Here is an 18,193-nt window from a genome sequence, read left to right as displayed (position 1 = left end):
GCCGCTCCGCGGCATGTGGGATCTTCCCGGACCAGGGCACAAACCTGTGTCCCCTGCATCGGCAGGCGGACTCTCAACCACTGCGCCACCAGGGAAGCCCCTCTTCTGTGTTTTTGAAGCTCAGAGGGATATGGGCAACTGACAGGGATGTAAACCAGGGCGGAATTTCTTAAAGAAGTTACAAATTAGTTAGTTACAATATCAGGATAAATGGAATTGGAAGAGGGATGCTACCAAGAGCATCTTGAGCATACTCAGGAGTTTTTATTCCTGAATTGTTTCCTGTTAAGAGTAGGACTAGGGCCTGTCAGCAGAGAGCTAGCCACGAAGCCCATTAACCTCTGCCTGTTTTTGTTCCCCACTTTGGTTATGTGTTGTTACTTTCAGAATTGCACTTTCTTTCACCTTGTCATAATTGCTGCCAAAAGTGTTTTTATAAGCATGGGGTTCTAGAATGGTGGCTTCATGGGGCAGAGAGAAAGATACGTGTTTTGTACAAAATAAGTACATTCATATGTTTAATAAAATAGTTCTACTATTGCAGTAACTTGTAAAAATGTTATTTTTTTTACACTGTAATAATTAATACTTTATCATCTCAGCTAATTCTGAGATAAGTTAATGAGGTGTAACATGCAAATAAAAGTTCTATAACTGCTTTAAAAAAAAAAGAGCAAACAGGATAGCAAAAGAAAGGATCAGTGAACTTAATAATAGTCATAATAAATTATCCAAACTGAAACATAGAGAGGTAAAGAATGACTAAAAATGGAACAAAGCTCTCCATATCTACAGGATAATGCATACAATGGCAATCCCAGAAGTAGAAAAGAGAACAGGGCAGAAGAAATATCTGAAGATATAATGGTTGAGAATCCTCCAAACTTGGCAAATGACATCAACCTAATAACCCAAGGAGCTCAGCCCAAAAAGGATAAACACAAAGAATAACAGATTTAGGGACATTATAATCAAACTGCTGAAAACCAAAGATAAAATATTAAAAATAGGCAGGAAAAAAAAAGACATACAAGGGGACAACCATAAAACTTCTCACCAGAAACAGCAGAAGGACAATGGAATGACATTTTTAATTACTGAAGGAAAAAACAGTCAATATAGAATTCTCTATGCAGAGAAAATATCCTTCAAAAATAAAGGGGAAATAAAGACATTTCTGATAGAATAAGATGAGAAGACTCATCACCAGCAGATCTGAACTATAAATATACTAAAGGGCATTCTAAGGAAAATAATACCAGCAGAAGACTGATGTTAGAAATAAAGCGTACCAAAAAGAGAAATTACTTGGGTAAATTTTTTTTAAAAAAACGTTAAAGCTATTAGGCATGTGTGGGTGTGTACTTGGGTGTGTACATGGGTGTAAATTTCTTTAAAAGACAACTGACTATTTAAAGCAAAAATAAATAATGATGAGATACTGTGGCATTTATAACATAATATGGACATTAAAATATATTCCAAGACCTCAAAGGGTGGGAAAGAAATAATGGATTTATACTGTTGAAAGAATCTTACATTGTTTGTGAAGTAATATATTATTATTCTAAAGCAGACTATGGTAAATTAATGATGCATGTGTAGTCTCTAGAGCAACCACAAAAAACATAATACACAAAAGTATAACAAAATGTTAATAGAGAAAAATAAAATGAAATATTAAAAATAACCCAAAGGAAAACAGGAAAAGAAGAAGAGAGGAACAAAGGAAACAAAGAACAAATAGAAAACAAAAAGCAAGATGGTAGATTTAGCCCAATCATATCAATAATTACATTAAGTGTAAATGGACTAAACAGTCCATGTAAAAGGCTCAGATTATCAATGTGCATTAACTTTAAAAGGGGAGGGACCCAGTTTGTTTATAAGAAACATACTTTAATATAAAGACAAGATAGACTAAAAGTAAAATGGGTGGAAAATAACATACCAGACAAGCACTAAACATAAGAAAGCTGGTGTGACTATATTAATGTTAAGCAAGGTAAACATCAAAACAAAGAAGACTAGAGATAAAGAATATTTTGTAATAATAAAAGTATCAATTTGTCAATACACAATGAAGTATTAAAAGTTAAATTTTTTTTTTTAATTTTACAGAGCAACTATATGGACAAATACTACAGAAACATAATATTTAGTGAAAGAAGTAAATCACAGAGGACCATATAATACCATGTTCCTACGGCTCAATAAAAAATCATAAAACTAAACAATATACTGTTTTGAGATACACACATATCTGATTAAACTTTTTTTAAGCAAAAAAAAAAAAAAAAGATACACAAAATTCAGGATTGTAGAATAGAAGAGGATACAGTACTATTACTTGTGTTCATTTTTAAGCTAATGATAAGTTCAAGGAATTTGATTTCATTTTGTTTCATAACTTACATATATAGTACATTATTTTCTATGTATCCAATAATGCAAATTTTAAAAACTTATTTCTTAATAAGAAAAAAACGATACAATTCATCGATATCCACCAAAATCCTTAAAAATGGCCATTCCTTTTGAGTCAGAAAGTATATTTCTAGGAATTTATGGTATACAAAAGCTATGTACAAGAAAATCACTGTTTTTAGAACAGAAAAAAAAAACCACCAGGAAATAACCCACTGGTCATTCTAAGAGACTAAAACAACCATAGAATAGAATTTTATGCAGCTATTTTAAAATAATTAAGTTACTATTTAAATTGCTACCTTAAGAGTTCGTAAATTCCTAAACTGCGTAAGTTAAACCGGGGGTACTTACCTGGACAATCATGGATTGTCCAGCTAGGAACTCCATGAAATTTTTCTAGAATTGTGTGTACACTTACGCAGATAACTGTGTTCACATGCATGTTTCTAGGGAGAGAGTCCACAGCTTTTAGGTTCTCAAAGAGAATGATTACTCCAAAAAAACAGTTATTAAGGTAGTTAGTCTTAAAGATGGCTCCCAATGAACAAAGCTGCCCAGTATTCACACTCATATGTAATCCCCTCCCACGATGAATCTGGATTGACCCTGTGATTCACTTTACCTAACGCAATGCCAGTCCCAGGCCTAAACCCTAAAGAGGCTTGATAGCTGTTGCTTTTGTACTTTGAGTGTCCTGAGTGACCATGTAAGAATCCAGCTGCCTTGAGGGAGAGGCCACATTAGAGCAGGATTAGCCCTGATACTACATGGGTAGCCAGCAAGGTCAAAACACTCCAGCAAACCAGCTGAGTCCAACCTTCTGGCTGTGCCCACCAAACACCTGGTTAAACCACTATCTGAACGCAGCCACATGAGAATCCCCAAGCATAACCAGCAAAAGAACCATCCACTTGAGAACCAGTTAACACATATAATCATAAGAAATAAGAAAAGCGTTATTCTTCTAAGTCACAGAGTTTGGGGGTGATTTGTTTAACAGCAATAGGTAGCTAAACAGCTACACACTGCTAGTTCAGACTGAGTAACCTCACCTAAGAACCTAATATTTTGCAATATGATGGCTGAAACAAAAATCAGCAGCTATCCATCAGAGGATACATCACTCCCCAGCCCTCTGTGCAATTCCTGTCCATACACACACACACACACACACACACACACACACACACACACACACACACGACATTTATGTAATAGCTTCATTGAGTAAAAACAACTTTACTTTGATTTCATGTACTTTATTTACATAGGTCCTTTTATTACACATAAATGAAACACAGATCAAGCATCTAACTTTGCCCTTATATTAAATGAGATGAAAAGAAGTAAGACCCTCACATGACCCCTCATTTAAAATATTACAGTGGTAGAGACTTCCCTGGTGGCACAGTGGTTAAGAATCCACCTGCCAATGCAGAGGACATGGGTTTGATCCCTGGTCCAGGAAGATCCCACATGCCACAGAGCAGCTAAGCCTGTGCACCACAGCTACAGAGCCCGTGTGCTGCAACTACTGAAGCCCGTGCGCCTAGAGCCCATGCTCCACAACAAGAGAAGCCACCGCAATGAGAAGCCCGTGCACTGCAATGAAGAGTAGCCCCGGCTCTCTGCAGCTAGAGAAAACCTGAGCACAGCAATGAAGACCCAACGCAGCCAAAACTAAATAAAATAAAATAAATAAATTTATAAAAATAAATAAAATATTACAGTGATTACTTATGTAAATCACTTTCCTTCCCTCTGAACTAAAAAAGAACAACAAAGTAGACTGAGGTTCCAAGAACACACATTTGAGAGGTATTTTATGATGCCAATAAAATAGCATTGTTTTATGTCATAGTAGGACGATTACAATGCTTACTGAACAGAAATACTTTCTCTTTATTAATTTCCACAATAATCTTGCAAATGATACTTGAGAGGCACCCAGATTCAAGCAGAACCAGGAATCCTGTCCCAGAACCAAGAAGCAAAGCAGAACATAAACAATATGAAAACAGCCAGATCCCATTTCATCTATTCAATTTGAGTGAAATGAAGATATAAACAAACTTTGTGGTGGCATGGTGTTTTTTTTTAATCTACTGCATTTGATTTTTCAAAACAAAAACATCCATTTTCCACAGCCAGCTTTCTGTTAGCCAAAAATAATGGCAAGAGGCATAGCTTTGGTAAGGACAGATTTAAATGATAACTACATGTTTTTAACTCTCTAGATACCTACCTATACCATTTCTAGTACAACAACAGCTGATTACATTTCTATTTGGCCCCTCTACTTCTTCACATTTCTCTACTGTCATTGAGTGAAGACTATTTAGATTCTTTCGGCACTCAGGCACTGCTTGACTTTTCTAAACCTCAGTTTTCTCATTTGAAAATGAGAATCATTATGTAAAAAGTACTTAGCACAGTGCCTGACCATAGTAAATGCTCAACAAGTGATCAGTTTAGCTGGATACTGGTGGTCACTCACACAGCATTTATTTCCTTCTCCGGTCCTAAGAGAATCCTGATCTTGTTCTGCTTTCCACCCCCACCCCTGCCCACAGTCATGAACATGACCTACCTAAGGGCACGTTCTGTGCTCATGACTGGTTCATGGGTAATCCCCTTTGTCAGTGAGTAGCTCAGGAATGGGCATGTGACCCAACATTAGTCAATCAACAAAATGCAAAAAGTCAGCTGGGGAGCGTCTGAGAAGTGTCCCTCACTCGTAGAAGAGAGTTACACAAAGAGATTGTTTTTCCTTCCTCGAGAGATTTCATGTGATGAGTTTTTCTGGCAATGCAATAGCCATTCTGCCATCAGCCTGAAGAAGAGGCCAGCAATGATGACAGCATAGCAAGCAAGGGACATGGAGAACTGGATACTTGACGTCAGCAATGTAGCCTTGAACCAACGAACCTTGCAGTCCACCTACCTTGGAACCTCCTCCTTTGTGAAACCACTGCACTCCTTGTTGTTGAGCCAGTTTGAGTAGTGATTTCTGTTACCTAGAGCTCAAAGTACTCTAATTACCAAAATCATGGAAGCGTGTGAAAACTTCAATGGATTTTATCAAAACTAAACTAAACTAAAATTAAACCACCCTTCTCTTTAGAGCAGAGCTCTCAGCATGAATATCTAAAGCTCTTAAACAAGCAGGAGCACTAGCCCTGGTTTTCCAACGTGGAACAATTAAGTCATTTTGCCAATCAGAATCTGTTTGACAGTTCTTCAAAATATGCAAAGGGTTACTGAGTTCAAGTCAACAGACATTTATTGAGTACCAACCATATCTTTAAGGCACCAGCTTCTTCCTCAAGGAGCTCTCAGGCTTTATAAAGGGGAACAACCATAAATGGTACATGCGCTACCTCATGGCACCACTGACCACGAAGGGAGTAAATCTTTGGACTGGGCAAGGGAAGCAGGGAGGGTAGGAGGGAGGCTGAAGAAAAGAAAAGACACTTGAGCTCAACCTTGAAGGATGAGCCAGGCTTTTCCAGGTGTCATAAGGATGGAAGGCATTCTAAACAGGAGCAGAAAGAGAAACATGCACTCTTTCCTCAAGAAATTGCACTAAATTGTTTATATTACAAAGACGGATATAAAGAAATGAAGTAAATGATGATATCTAGGACTTGCTAATTAGAGTTGCCCAGACTTGAAGATCAAAATAAAACTTACCTGTGCAATGCACATAGTGAGTTCTGAAACATATCCGTGAACTTGATGACAGGGCAGGGTTTAACCTACAAAAGTTGTGCTGAGGAAAGCCCAGGGCTGTGCACAAACTCAAGTCTGTTGTGTGAATGCTTATTCCAGATGCAAACAGGCTACAACTCTAATGTGAGAGGCTCCAAAGAAGGAATTGCTACTAAGATATGAAATGAAATCAAAACTGATAAGACAAATCAGATGAATGAAGACATGTAAGACAAATATATGAAAAATATTTCCATTAAGAATATTATGTCTCGGACCTCCCTGGTGGTGCAGGGAATCCACCTGCTAATGCAGGGGACACGGGTTCGAGCCCTGGTCTGGGAAGATCCCACATGCCGCAGAGTAAATAAGCCCGTGCGCCACAACCACTGAGCCTGTGCTCTAGAGCCCATGAGCCACAACTACTGAAGACCGTGTGCCTAGAGCCCATGCTCCGCAACGAGAGAAACCACTGCAATGAGAAGCCCGTGCAGCGCAACAAAGAGTAGCCCCCGCTCGCCTCAACTAGAGAAAGCCCACGTGCAGCAACAAAGGCCCAAGGCAGCCCAAAAATAAATAAATAAAATTAGCAGAATTCAATCAGAAGCTTATTATTCTATCATCAATATTAGTAAATAATGATTATTATGATAGATTATAACACAGACAATTTACCAGGAAATTATGAAGAACCAGGAAAACTTTCTCATTTATGGCTAGAATACAGAGAAATAGATGGGGAAAACAGAACTCCTCAGTATTACAAAACATACAACACTGAATCCCAACTAACAGGAGGTGCAATGGTACAAAGTGATAACATCAATGATAATTAGCATATCTGTATGTCTCTCCTCCATAAAGAAAGATGCTCCAGTCCTGGTGGGAGCAGGTGGACACACCCTTCCAACCTGCTCCCTCCATTATGATTCCAGCCCAAGTCTGATTTCCAAGCCCATGATATCCCATACCCCAAAACCGCCTCTGGAATGTACCTGCTCTTCCATTCAACGTGGGTCCATGCAGACCTGAAATGACGACTCTGGAATTTTAAAGAACTCTCTAATTCTTTCCTGTCTAACTCATATTTTTTTAAATGACTATCCATGTTTTCTACTAGCCAATGCTCGTTAAAAATTTTTGTTTCATCAAAGACAAATACAAGAAACAAGTAAATGTACTTTTTCATGATATGAACAAAACATTCTGAAAATAAAAACGTAAGGTATCCTTTGGTCATGATGTGTTATACTATGGGCTCAATCATGCTGTGATTCACTAATGAGAACCATGACATGTATTCAATAACAAGCTAATAAAAATGCAAACTGACTGCTCCTACATTTTACACTTCAGTGTCTCCACGATTCAACAATAAATCTTTTGGCCCAAATTAACCAGCCACCATGGACAGAGCTGGTTAAAATAAAACACATTTGATTCAGCATTCTGCCTTTCTAACCCCTCTATCAGTACATTTTAGAGTTAGCAGGTTGTTTTATCCACTTCTGTTTGCAACACGAACTTGGTTAATTTTTATCAGGGTTAGGTGTATCCCAGATGAGTCAGGAAAGCTAATATCATTCCTGCCAGCACCATAATCCTGACTCAGTGGTCTCTATCCATGCTAGCCCATATGGTCACTCATTAACTATCTGTTAAAGCTCTCAGGGATACCTAGGGTCAAGAATATATACCAGATCTCCTTAGCTTTAGATCCAACAGAACACGATGAGAGAAGAGACTGGTAAATTGTATGGGGTGAATGTTATAGGCAAGGCACAGTTGGGGACAGCACCACTTCACCCATCAAAATGGTGTTTTGCTACTTAAAATATGATGTATGGACCTGCAGCAATGGCATCACTTGGGAGCTTATGAAAAATGCAGACTCCCAGACCCACGGGATCATATTCTGCATTTTAACAGGTGATTCATACATACTAAACTTGAAAAGAATGGGTGTTTAATAAAAAAGAACCTGAGAAACTGTTTCCGAAGATACATCATTGAGATTATTATCCCAAATAACTCTCAGAAATAGAAAGCCTAAACCAAAGTTTGGGTCTGAACAACCATGTGCCTTACAGTGAAAATGCCCAGGGAAACCTTAAGAGGAACCAAAGGTCCAGCTTCAAGCATCTGAGAGCCAAAGGCCTGAATTCCCTGAGTATTGTTTTTTCATAACAGCTTGCAACATCAGACACACTATGTACCTTCAGAAAGTGATGAGTTATACCATGTACAACCTTCATAACAACAAATTATCAATTTACAAAACTCAAAGTCAACATATTGTGCCTCACAGTCATTTAAGCTGGCAGGACTTTAAAGTACACACAAATCTGAAGTAATGCGTTGGAAATATATGATTTATGTTAAACAGTGTACTGGAATTTAAACATTCGTATGCTTCACCAAGCCCTATTCCCGGCCAATCAGTTCACTTATCAGCTTACATAGACACTTCCAACATATACTGCCCAGCTAAATTTAATATTTAAAAAATTTTAAGACCTTTCTGTGTATTTTTAAAAATAAATCTTATTTCAAGTAAATCTCCTGAGCTGCAAAAATACCACCACCACCACAACAAAATAATACCCCAAACAGCCCTGTGCTATAAAAGGCGCTGCTGGTATTGAGAGAACTCTGCCTCTAACGAGAACCTTCTACAGAGCGAATGAAGATGGCAAAGCCACGAAGGCCTTCGGTCCAGTAAGGAACACGAAGCAGCGTGTCAGAAAGAAATTGTTTTTCTGCTCCTTTTGATGGGTTATGCTTTCAAGTCAGGAAATGAGAAACAGGTGTGCCAGAGGGCACACACAGTCTCACTCCACACTGAAAAACACGCGTTTTCAATTTGCAAACATGAAAGGGACTCCTGTTGAATGAAAGAAGAAATGAAAACCCAGCTCTGTTTCTGCGAACCATATGAAGGCAGCTCAGAAAGGCTTTGACAAGTTGTTCGACTTCCTCCCTCTCCGACTGACAGCAGGTAGTGCTCGACAATGGGAAGGAAAAGGCATTCTTTCAAGTGAGAACAATCAAAGGGAGAATTACATGAAGGATCAGAGTGCTGGCATTTAACCCATCACTTGATCTTATGCTTCTGTTTCTACCATTTCTTTACCTTGGGTTTTAAAATTAGAAGTCTGTTCTTTCACCAAACAACAACAAAGCAATGCAAAATAAGTATCTGGCCAAAAGAAAAAAGCTGAGAAAGTACAAACATCAAAAGAACATCTTGGAGCTCACTTGATCCGCAGTAACCCAAGTCTACAGCATCTTTCAGAGAAAGACTTACTTTTCTTCATGATGTCCTGAGCTCTCCTGGGGCGCCAGAGACATTTCGGTGGGGATATGAGTGTGATGGGTGGTACTAAGCATAAAAGCAACGGGTTTGGGTGGGACTTTGGAGAGAGGGTGTGTGGCAGGAAGGGAGAGGTACTAATGGCGGCAACAAGAGTCAGGTGGCCAGATGCACTGAGGTCCCTTGGGGAGGCACTGTGGGGCACATCCCTCAGGTGTAGGATGCAGCAGAGCCTGGTTCAGGGCAGCAAGCCTTTATTACAGCCAGTATTTCAATGTATTTCTGAACTGGCAAGAAACTTCCCTGTATCATCAAGTAAGGCCATAGATTTCATGTGCTTCAAGGACAAGGACTGTCTTTTATATCACACCCAGACACTAGAGCACAGGATAAGAGCCTCTAAAATAGCTTGAGAGCAGTTACAAGTCTTCTTCCATAAAAGCAAAATGCCTGAACTCGTGTTATGTGGGAAAGACATCCTTCATACCCTTTAAAATTATGTTTTGAAGAATATATAACGAATCATAAAAATGTTCGTTATATAATATAAAGGGACAAGGACTAACAGAAGCTAAATGATATTGTCGTTTTTGTTTTATCTATCAAAAATATACCAAAAAATATTAACACGCTATCACAGCATAGCAAAATTATCAGTTTCATTTTCCAATTTCTTTTATAACCATGTGTTATTTCACAATCGGGAAAATCTACTCATTGAAAACATCCAAGATACATGATAACCAAAGCTGTCACACTGAACTGGTTTCCTAGGAAATAACCTAGCAAAATTCAGAACCATCAGTGACCTTAGTTAACTAAAAAGCAGGAAATAATATATTAATAGTTCATCAGATATGAAGTGACTTAATGAGAGTAAGCAGCAGTCTTAGAATAGAACCCTCATCTCACATAACTAGTTTTGGGAAATGTGCTGGGAGTTTATCTACTCTGTTATCTGTAAATGAACAATATTTCTTCCCCACCCACACTAACCAATCAGTCCAAAGAGTCAAGTGCTTTTAAGATGATGATGTTTACAAATATATTAGGGTTTTATCTATGCTCACGTCTAGAAGTCATAAATCACATAAAAAGATTTCTCACAGTATCATTCCCAGCCCTACATATTAAAACCCAAATGATTTCAGCCTAAGTGGCTGCCCCCTAAAAATCTTGTCGAGTGTGAAAGGTTATGAAGTTTATTGTTTCATAAAGACAAGAAGCTTCTGAGAAGCCACACTGTCAGCCATGTAAGAGAGAAAGAGGACGGCCTAGGAAGGCATATAAAGGAGGCAGAGTGGGCTGAAGAGCCTGGATCCCACCCAGCAGAACTAACAGCAGCGTACTGAACCCCTTGACCACTCTAGCCTCTCTGTCTGAATCACCACTCATCATTCCAGATTGACCCCAAAGACGAAAGCTCTGTCTTCATCTATTTTCCAAAACAATGAGCATCTCCCTCCTCAAAAGGGTTCCCACTTCATACTAAAGAAAATTTAAATACTTAGTCAAGGCCATCCAGAGAGAACCCAATAAGACACCAAGTTAAGATCCGCACACTTTGCACTCAGCCCTCTTCTTCAGGGATCCTCTGTTCTCATCAGAACACACTGCTCTCAACCCTGCACCTACCTTCCTCTCAGCCCTGATTCAGCTGGGCTTGACCTAATGCACTCCACCTGTTATGGATTGATTGTTGTGCATCCCAGCAAATCCCTATGTTGAAGCCCTAACCCCCAAGGTGGTGGTGTCTTTGGGGTGGTAATTAGGGTTATATGAGGTCATGAGGGTGCCCCCCCACCCATGATGGGATTAGTGTCCTTGTAAGAACAGGAAGAGAGACCAGAGCTTGCACCCTCTTGTGCTCCCTCTCTCCCTCCCTCCCTCTGTGTCTGTTTGTCTCTCAACCCTCTCTTTCTTTCTCTCTCTCTCTCTCCCCCTCACTCTCTCCCTACCATGTGATGACACAGCCAAAAGCTGGCCAGCTGCAAGCCAGGAGGAAAACTCTCACCAGGAACTGAATCTGCTGGCCCACGATCTTGGGCTTCCCAGCCTCTAGAACTTTGAGAAATAAATGTCTGTTGTTTAAGCCACACAGTCTATGGTATTTTGTTATAGCTGCCTGAGCTGACTAAGACACCAGCCCAATGTATTTATTTGTTCATATTCATTCACATCAATTCATTCAACAAACATCAGAGGCTCTATCTGATGAGCACCATTCACACATCAGTGAGGAAAGCTGAGGAAAATCCCAATCCTCAAGCAATTTCATAGTAGAGTGGGGTAGAAAACAAAGATAAAATAAACAGATAAAAGATATTAATTGTTAGACATGATACATTCTGTGGGAAAAAATAAAACATGGGAGGGGGACAGGGAATGTTGGCTGAGGGAAGAGTTACATGTTTAAGATGGGGTGGTCAAGGAAGATCTCAGTGAGAAGGTGAATTATCTGAATCAAGAGCTGATGAGGTGGGGGCAGGGGCATAAGATATGAAGGGTAGAGAGTTAAAGGGAAAGGAAGGACTCAGGCAAAGGCCCTAAGGTGGGAGTGTGCCTGGCATGTCTGAAGCATAGCAAAGCAGGTGAATGAGCAGGGGAAGAAAAGCAAGAGCTGCAGCCTGAGGGGAAGGTGGGCAGCACCCTGTATAAGGCCTTGCGGGCCCTGAGTAAGGGCTTCGGCTTTTCTGAGTAAATTGGGACACGCTGGACAGTTCAAAGAGGAGGTATGACACGTGATTTGAGTTAGGTTTGAACATATTCCTTCAAGAGTTGTTGAGAACTGAATAAAAGGGAAAGGGAGCAGAAAACAAGGGACTAGCTATGGGGCTCCTGCAATAACCCAGATTAGAGATGCAGCACATTGAATGTGCCGATAGCAGTGAATGTGCTAAGAAGTCATTGGATTTTAAATATATTTAGAGAGGAGAGTAGACAGGGTTTGTTGCTGGAGTGGATTGGGTGAGATATAAAAGAAAAGAGGGTCAAGCATGACTCTAAGATTTTGGCCTGAACCAATGGGAGGCTAGAGGTGCCATTTGCTGTGTGAAGAATCAGGTGGGGACAGAGAGGGCAATATCTTGCCTATTACATACACAGGTGGGGGCTTTGAACAAGCAGTTAAAAAACTGAGTTCCGGGGGAGAGGCTCAGGGTGGAGATAAAAATGTGGGTGTCAGCATATATATGGTACTTAGCCACTCGACTGGATGAGAACACCAAGGCAGTGGGTATTCAAAGACAAAGAAAAGGTCAAGGACTAGGCCTCAGGGCACTCCAACACTGAGAGGTCAAGAAGATGAGAAAATTAACAAAGGAGACTGAGAAGCAGCAGCCAGTGAAGCAGGAGGACGACCAGTTTGAGTTTGATCAAAAATAGTATTTCCGGGGAAGCAAGTCATTCAAACAACTGTGTCAAATGCTGCTTACAGGACTAAGGGATGACACTGGCTTTTGGAGGTGATTGTTAATCTTGACAAGAGCACGTCAGTAGTGTGGTGGAGGAGGACGCCTGACTAAAGTATATTTAAGAGTCAATGAGTGGAAATAACTAAGAAAAATAATAGACCTCAAGTACAGACGGTTCCTTGAAGAGTCACCTTGAAAGCTGCTAAAAAAACAGGGAAGAGAGTGTTGGAAGGGAAGCCAAACCCCTAGGTGACCTGCACCCAGGGTCCAGAGTAGAACAGGGCTCTAATTCATGATAATCAAGAGACTACGCCACCAAGAGCGCTTGTGACATACAGAGAGTACTAAGGAGAAATAATGGATACTCTTACAAAGGAAGCAGAAGCACAGATTCTGCCTGCCTCCCCATCCCATCCGGGCCCCCAGACAGCAGTGACCACAGGGCACATGTCAATGGCCCAGCAGTGGTGTCCCACTGGCTCTTGTGTCATGTGACTCGCAAGGAAGGCTGCATTGTGCCATCCTGACAAAGGAACCTGGGCAGGAGCTTTGCAGCACAGACTCGTTAGACAATCTCCCACAGAGGGGCAGAGGAAGACCTGTGGCTGCCTGTTAGGTGGAAGAATCAAGAAGGGGTGACATACCTCCCAGCCCCTGAGGAGGAGACTCCAATCACTGGCTCAGAAATATCAAAGCAAGAGCCTGGCCTCATTCTTTGCATTTTTTATCCCATCCACCTTTGAAGCTACTCTTAGCAAGCCGTGGCCACACCCTCAGTACTCTCTGATTTCTGGATCAGCCAAGACCTGGAAAATCAAAGAACCTAGAAAATCAGAAATCACTGGGTCTCCTATTGAGTAGCAGACCTTTCTCCATGCAGAAGCCTATGTCTTCTGATCTCCAGTCAGCTGCCATAAAACCCCTGGGCTTAACTGTTTCTCTTTAAGAAAAAAACCAGACTGCACAGACAAGTAACAGAAGACCAATGCTAAGGGCAGCCAGAGCATAAACTTAATCTCTTGCTTGTTCCTCCTTCTGATCTTCTGATCCTCAATCCGCTCTTCCTTTCCATAGCCAGAAAAAGACCACAGATGGATCTTACATTACACATCTGATGTGTTACTGAAAAATCATGTGTGAATCTGGTTTTGTCAAACTAAATCAAATTTTAAAATGCTATTTAAAGATATTCCATGATGAATAATCTTTTTGAAAAGACAAGAATCCCTCTAGAAGAGAGAAGAATCACATACACATTTCTTTTTCTTTCATTGAAATATATTTGACATATAACATTGTGTAAATCTAAGGTGTACAACATGTTAACTTGATACATTTATTTACTGTAATATGATTGCCATTGTGTGGTAATTAGCACTTCCACCACGTTATATAACTATTCTTTCTTTTTAATGGTTGGAATAACTATGTTCCAGTCTCTTAGCAAGTTTGATGGTTATAATAAAATATTGTCCATGCATATACATTTTTAAATTTTAATTTGTCTATTAAGCATTTTCTAAGTGCAAAGCCCTGTGCCAGGCACTCAGGAAACACAAATATACCCACAAGCCCCCTTTTCTTTTTTTTTTTTCAATTTATTTATTTATTTATTTTTGGCTGCATTGGGTCTTCGTTGCGGTGCGCGGGCTTCTCATTGCGGTGGTTTCTCTTGTTGTGGAGCACAGGCTCTAAGTGCTTGGGCTTCAGAATTTGTGGCACACGCGCTCAACAGTTGTGGCTCTCGGGCTCTAGAGTGCAGGCTCAGTAGTTGTGGTGCACAGGCTTAGGTGCTCCACAGCATGTGGGATCTTCCCGGACCAGAGCTCGAACCCGTATCCCCTGCATTGGCAGGCGGATTCTTAACCACTGCACCACCAGGGAAGTCCTACAAGCCCCCTTTTCTCAAGAGCTTATGTCACCACTTAAAGAAAGCTTGAAACTAATTATTTATTTTCACAAAAAAGCTGAGAATAAGAAAAGCACACTTTTTTTCACATTTTAAATTTTTGGAAATTGGGAGGTGCACTGTAATTGATGGCATCCTCCCATGGCTGTCCTCTAGCTTGCAGCTGTGACACAGCCACCGCTGCCTCTAGAGGTCAGCTGTTCCCATTTCTTGACCCTTCGGTTGAGTTGTGTGCCATGTTGGAACTACATGTTTTGAGTGTAACTGCCATTTATAATGTCTTCAAAAGGATTACGGTATGATACACGATTCAAACCAAAAGTGATTGTATACATAGGAAGGCATGGAAATAGCAAAAGGGCATGACATTGTTACCAGGGAAGCAAATATTTCTCGTTGGAAGAATACCCCCAATTCTATAGTTTCTTGTAAAGCAACAGCCATGTGTTAAGTGATGAGAAAGCCGTGTGTCATAATATAACTGGCAGTCTCTTTTTCCCTCTAGTGTATGTGTCTTACATTGGTATATTTTATTCTTGGATATTACAGTAAATGTACAGGCAACAAAAGCAAAAATAGACAAGTGGGACTACATCAAACTAAAGAGCTTCAACATAGCAAAGGAAATAAGCAATAAAATTAAAAGGACACTTATGGAATGGGAGAAAATATTTATAAACCATACTTCTGAAAAGGGGTTAATATCTAAAATAGATAAGGAACTCCTACAACTCAATAGAAAAAAAAACAATATTAGAACATGGGCAAAGGACTTGAATAGACATTTCTCCAAAGAAGACATACAAACGGCCAACAGGTGTATGAAAAAGGTGTTCAACATCATTAGTCATTAGGGAAGTGCAACTTAAAACCACAAGATATCACCATACATCTGTCAAAATGGCTATTATCAAAAAGACAAGAGATAGTCACTATGGAGAACAATATGGAGGTTCCTTAACGAACTAAAACTAGAACTACCATACAACCCAGCAATCCCACTACTGGGCATATACCCTGTGAAAACCATAATTCAAAAAGAGTCATGTACCACAATGTTCACTGCAGCTCTATTTACAATAGCCAGGACATGGAAGCAACCTAAGTGTCCATCGATAGATGAATGGATAAAGACGATGTGGCACAAATATACAATGGAATATTACTCAGCCATAAAAAGAAATGAAGTTGAGTTACTTGTAGTGAGGTGGATGGACCTAGAGTCTGTCACACAGAGTGAAGTAAGTCAGAAAGAGAAAAACAAATACCGTATGCTAACACATATATATGGAATCCAAAAAAAAAAATGGTTATGAAAAACCTAGGGGCAGGACAGGAATAAAGACGCAGACATAGAGAATGGACTTGAGGACACGGGGAGGGGGAAGGGTAAGCTGGGACAAAGTGAGAGAGTGGCATGGACTAATATATACTACCAAATGTAAAATAGATAACTAGTGGGAAGCAGACACATGGCACAGGGAGATCAACTTTGTGCTCTGTGACCACCTAGAGGGGTGGGATAGGGAGGGTGGGAGGGAGATGGAGGAGATATGGGGATATATGTATATGTATAGCTGATTCACTGTGTTATAAAGCAGAAACTAACACACCATTGTAAAGCAATTATACTCCAACAAAGATGTTTTAAAAAAAAAAAAGACAAGGGATAAATGTTGGTGAGGATATGGAGATATCTGAACCTGCATACACAGGTGGTAGGAATGTAAAATGGTTCAGTTACTATGGAAAACAGTATGAAGGTTCCTCAAAAAACAAAAATGGAACTACCATATGATCCAGCAATTCCACTTCTGTGTATTTATCAAAAAGAATTGAAATCAGGATCTCAAAGAGGTACCTGCACTCCCATGTTCATTGCATCGTTATTTACAATAGCCAAGATATGAAAACAACCTAAATGTCCTTGACAGATGAGCAAGAAAAGAAAATGTGGTATATCCATATAACGGAGTATTATTCGGCCTTTAAAAGGAAGGAAATCCTACTGTATATGACAACATGGATGAACCCAGAAGACATTATGCTCAGTGAAACAGGCCAGTCACAGAAGGACAGACACTGCACAACTGCACTTATATGAGGCACCTAAAACAGTCAGACTCGTAGAAGCAGAGGGTAACGGTGACTGCCAGGAGTTAGCAAAGGGAGAAATGGGGAGGTGCTATTCAAAATTCATAAGGTTTCAGTTGTGTAAGATGAGTAATATCTAGAGATCCATACATCAGCTCATTAAATCCTCATAAATATTAAGATAGATGCTATTCCTGTGGTACAAATAACTCCTTGCCAGGATGTCTCAGCCAGTGAGTGGAAGAATCAGAACAAGAACCTCCCTAGCTCGGCAAATTTCCAAGATGCCGGAACATTAGTCAGAGTTTGCAAGGTCAGCTCCTGCCCCACTACGCTCTTCCCCACTCTCCACTCATTCCTCCCCGCCGTGATTAGAACAACATGCTGGAGTTTATCCCACAGGCTAATGACCACATCGCCTGTCTGGCCTTAGCAGAGCCCTACCCTGACCATAACTATCTTCCCTCTGTCTTTCAATTATCACCTTCCAAGAACTATAAACCTAAAATGTAGGCCAGGTCTCTGGATTTTCTGCAGCAGCCTAAGGCACATGTCTTTTTTATTTTGACCAAACAGTTGCAAAATTCTGTGCTCCACCTTTCTTCTGACGTGGTCACCCAACTCCGCCATGTGTTTCCATCATCAACCTCATAGCAACAGCCCCAGGAGAAACAAGGGTGAAGCAATCACACAAAGTTCCACAGATGGAAGCAAATGGAGACTTGCTCTATTATCCTCAGGTTCTGTAGGCTGATGATGGTTAGTTCTTAAACTTAAGAAGGATATAACATGATGAGCTGGGCATCCAAGTTAAAAAGCTACACTAGATATCATAAACTGGAAACCTAAAGTTATCTTTAGTCATATAAAAAACTATCTTCAGTGGATACAAGATGGGCAAAGAAGGAAATATTCAAGGGGAAGGGAGAAAGACCTTAATTTTACAATTTTAACTTTACCCACCCACTGCCATCTACTTCACAGAATCAAATCTATAGAGATTTAGGTGCTCTTATTCCACATCACCAAATTTCAAAAAGGGAGGTGGACAATCCCAAGGAGATTGAATTTCTTTTCCAAAGTGACACAGTGAGACAGACACTCATGATTCCAGCTTCAAGTAGAATTCAGGTCTCCTAACATTTAAATAGCAACAAACCAACTCATGAACTACATACTGACCAAAATTAAAGTCAACACAACACATGATACCAACTGATATTTCTTTAGGAAAATAAAAATGGAACAATGAATTACCTATTTTAGACTTTGGTTTGTTCAAATACCACAATTTTCCATAGACATGGGCCATACTTCATTATG

General features: G+C 40.0%; 1 protein-coding gene across 7 annotated transcripts in view; it reads right to left on the bottom strand.

Moving 5' to 3' along the window:
* The window catches only part of TASP1 (taspase 1), a 274,050-nt gene that overhangs the window by 147,543 nt on the left and 108,314 nt on the right, over positions 1–18,193 (bottom strand). The window lies entirely within an intron of this gene.

The sequence above is a fragment of the Pseudorca crassidens genome, chromosome 15, assembly GCF_039906515.1.
Source record: "Pseudorca crassidens isolate mPseCra1 chromosome 15, mPseCra1.hap1, whole genome shotgun sequence".
NCBI classification, from domain to species: Eukaryota; Metazoa; Chordata; class Mammalia; order Artiodactyla; family Delphinidae; genus Pseudorca; species Pseudorca crassidens.
Note: the sequence above shows the minus strand (reverse complement) of the source record. Positions and strands in the feature narration are given on the sequence as shown.